This window comes from Octopus bimaculoides, chromosome 25, assembly GCF_046866305.1.
Source record: "Octopus bimaculoides isolate indiv1 chromosome 25, ASM4686630v1, whole genome shotgun sequence".
Taxonomy (NCBI): Eukaryota; Metazoa; Mollusca; class Cephalopoda; order Octopoda; family Octopodidae; genus Octopus; species Octopus bimaculoides.
In genome coordinates, this window is record NC_142952.1 from 30,009,708 (window position 1) to 30,014,225 (window position 4,518).

The following is a 4,518-nucleotide window of genomic DNA, read 5'->3' on the forward strand; positions in this document are numbered from 1 at the left end:
TGTGTGTGTGTGTGTCTGAGTGTGGGTGTGTTTGCGTGTGTGCATGGTAGTAAAGCATGGAGAAAAGAATGCAAGGAAAAGAAAGAAAGAAAGAAAGAAATAAAGAAAAAAAGAAGGAAAAAAGAAAGAAAGAAAGAAAGGAGGGTATAACATGAAATAAAAATAAAACCATTTTTGTACAGGGTATAAATACTTACACGTCTCATATCTGCCGTGTATATATATTTTATATTTAATTACACCTGGAAGTGAGCCGTGCATATAGTTAATATTTAATTATACCCGAGTTTGAGAGACACATCATACATACCAAGAGATAACATCGCTATACAAGAGATTTCTGCTCTGTTTTTCTTTCGTTTTCTTTTATTTGTACGAAGTAATCTTTTGTTTAAAATTGCTTCAGGGCTATTAACCGAGGCTGCATGTGTTGATAATTATTCTTGGTGCATACAAAGACATTTCGAAAATTGTTGGCATTCTGTCGCTTACGACGTTGAGGGTTCCAGTTGATCCGATCAACGGAACAGCCTGCTCGTGAAATTAACGTGCAAGTGGCTGAGCACTCCACAGACACGTGTACCCTTAACGTAGTTCTCGGGGTTGTTCAGCGTGATGCAGCGTGACAAGGCTGACCCTTTGAATTACAGGCACAACAGAAACAGGAAGTAAGAGTGAGAGAAAGTTGTGGTGGAAGAGTACAGCAGGGTTCGCCACCATCCCCTGCCGAAGCCTCGTGGAGCTTCAGGTGTTTTCGCTCAATAAACACTCACAACGCCCGGTCTGGGAATCGAAACCGCGATCCTACGACCGCGAGTCCGCTGCCCTAACCACTGGGCCATTGCGCCTCCATTTCGAAAATACTCCAAGACATAAGGTAACTGGCATTGCAATTTCTGGTTTGTATTTGTTATATGCGACTGAAATAGGATTGAATTTGAAACAAACCATCTTTTGTTATCGTATATCGGTTTTCGCTTACTTATTTTAGTCAGTGGACTGCGGCCATGCTTCAACACCGACTTGAACAGTTTTCGTCAAACAGACCGACGCAGTGCTTGTGTTTTGTTTTATTTTAAGTCCTGTACTCATTATATCGGTTTTTTTTATCGACCCGCAAAGTTAAGGAAACGTAAACGAAATAAACACCGATCATCAACCAGTGTGGTTTCGATTTCCAGAGCGATCGATTCGTTGTGTTACTGAACAAAACACTTCATTTCACGTCGCCGCAGACTACACAGTTATTAAAATGGATTCTAGCAATAGCTGGGAAGTTAACTCTTCGGCGGACAGTTTAGTGGAGTGAATCTTGTAATCACAAGCTCTTATATGCCATGGAAACCACGTTAAGTTGTGACCTTATGAAACGAATCCAGATATTCACGGCAGACCTCAGTCTAAGTGTTTTTTCATATACTGACGAAAGACCGTCATCAGAAACGTCAATATTATTCTTTCCTTTCCTCTACAAAGTAAATCATCGACTTGTTTTGTCGGCTGATTTTCTGGTTTTCTTTCTGTTATTTTTATTCTATTCTCTTCGTATCCTACCTGAATATTAACAAAAAGGTCTTACTCTTTCTTTGTCAGCCAATGAATTGCTTCTTCTTCTTCTTCTTCTTCTTCTTCTTCTTCTTCTTCTTCTTCTTCTTCTTCTTCTTCTTCTTCTTCTTCTTCTTCTTCTTTTTCTTCTTCTTCTGCATTGTAGCACTCTGTAGTAGACTCATAATAATACATTGAATTCTAGAAATGTCTGATTGTAAATGATGTAGTCTTTTTGAATAAGAACTTGCTGTTAAACTAGAATGACATAACATCAATATTCGCCGAAAAATTGATTAAAACTAGACTTTTCTCTCTTTCACTTTCTCTTCTGTTCCTGATTCAGCTAAACATTTTATTCCAGATATGTAAAAAGATTATAAAGCGGCATTTTTTTTTGTTCCGTTATCTTCCTTTAGATTTATGGGGAGAAAAATGTCTACATTCAATGCATATAGGTACTATTGTTAATGCAATGGAGTCGGTGCTAGTGACTTCAAAATGGCATTTTAGTATTTTCCCGTTGGGTATTTTTAGTCTATTTTATTATTTTTTTTTCTGTGGGTACACAGGTACGAACGTGTCTGTACGATTAAGAAGCTAGCTTTACAACCACGTGGTTTCGGATCAGTCCTACTGCGCGCTACATTGGGCAAGTAGTTTCTACTATAGAACCAGGTCTACCCATTGCGTAGGGAGTGAATTTGGTAGACAGAAGTTGAATGGAAGGCAGCGAGCTGGCAGAAGCGTTAGCACGCCGGGCAAAATGCTTAGCGGTATTTCATCTGCCGCTACTTTCTGAGTTCAAATTCCGCCGAGGTCGACTTTGCCTTTCATCCTTCCGGTATCGATAAATTCAGTACCAGTTGACTACAGGGGTCGATGTAATCGACTATCCTCCTCCCCACAATTTCAGGCCTACATTAGAAAGGATTATTATTATCATTATTATTATTATTATTATTATCATTATTATTATTATTATTATTATTATTATTATTATTATTATTATTATTATTATTGTTGTTGTTGTTGTTGTTGTTTGCTATTATATCGGTGAGCTAAGCAGAATCGTTAGCACGCCGGACAAAATGCTTTGCGGTATTTTGTCCGTCTTCATGTTCTGAGTTCAAATTCCGCCGAGGTCGACTTTGTCTTCCACCCTTTCGGGGGGGGGTCGATTAAATAAGTACCAGTTACACACTGGGGTCGACTTAATATGCCCCCTCCCCCCGCAAATTCGAGGCCTTGTGCTTCCAGTAGAAAGGATTATTATTTTTTTTTTTGTTATTCAGCATTGTTGCCCCTCTGGCTAAATCAGAAAGCATTATGCTGTGTCGTTGGGTATCTTCCTTGGACGCGTTCACATAATTACTGTGTTTGATGCATGTGCATCGTCTATTGTCTTGGTTACTGATGTTGAAAACTTTGCTAGCAAATTTAAGCCATTGGTATTTTTATCTGTTTAAGTACTTGCAGAGATAACATGAAGAGAGAAGCCTGTGTTTGATGTGATTATGGCAGCAGGACTTGTCTTGTTAAGGTAAGGATTATTGTATAAGTCTTAGTGAGGTACATTGCGTGAGTTGTTTATTGGCGTTGCAACCATTCCTGACAACTAGAACACTGCTCAGCTGTTATAATTTGATTTTGCAAGTTTCACAAAAGTACGGCAAGATTCAGCATGTTTTATTTGATTGAATAGCAGCCATTTATTCCCTGGGTATTTCAGTTACATGAAACAAATTACATTATTTATAGTGTTTCCGATTACTGATCTCCTGTGTTTGTAACAATGCTGCAAATTTATAAAGGACAGTGGCATATTACTGGCGGGTTGGCAGAATCGTTAGCAGGTCGGATGAAATTCTTCGCGGCGTTATGAGTTCACATTCCGCCGAAGCCGATTTTTTTTTTTTTTACCTTTCCAGTGTTTGTAAAATGAGCCCTAGTTGAGTACTGGGATCGTCGAAATCGACTAACTCCCTTCTCCCTTCTCCAAAATGCTCAGACATTGCACCTATAGTATAAAGGATTATTTATAGTCTTAGGAGTTTCTGATCGCCTGCATTTATTACAACACCGCAAATTCGCAAAAAGACTGTGGAATATTTAGAATATTCTTTTATACTCTAGGCAAAAGGCCCGAAATTTAGGGGTAGGGGGCCAGTCGATTAGATCGAAACCAGTACGCAACTGGTACTTAATTTATCGACTCCGAAAGGATGAAGGCAACGTCGACCTCGGCAGAATTTGAACTCAGAATGTAACGGCAGACGAAATACCTATTTCTTTATTGCCCACAAGGGGCTAAACATAGAGGGGACAAACAAGGACAGACAAAGCGATTAAGTCGATTACATCGACCCGAGTGCGAAACTGGTACTTAATTTATCGACCCCGAAAGGATGAAAGGCAAAGTCGACCTCGGTGGAATTTGAACTCAGAACGTAACGGCAGACGAAATACCGCTAAACATTTCGTCTGGTGTGCTAACGATTCTGCCAGCTCACCGCCCAGCAATATTTAGAATATTACTGACAAGTTGGCCAGCTGGCGGAATCGTTTGGACAAAATGCTTGGCGGTAATTTTTCTGTCTCCTTACGTTTGAATTCAAATTCCGCCGAAGTTCTTCTTCTATGTCTATGATTATTTTCTTTCTCACTGTGTGTTGTGTTCTTTTACTCATTCCCTGCCACCAAGCCCAGTATGTGCACTGGTTCTCTCTTTCTCTGTCTCTCTTTTATCTTCGCTATACAATGCAAAATGTGAATGGAGAATTCAATTAACTGACCATCTTACATTTATACCGGTTATTATATATATAAATGTGTGCATGTGTATTATGAGAGTCATTTTACCAATATGAAACTAAGAAACACACGCACTGGCTCTGTAACTTGTATCGTTTTGAATCAGGTCGTTAATCAATTCTCGAATTAACTAATCGACTGCCTCTGATTAATCGATCA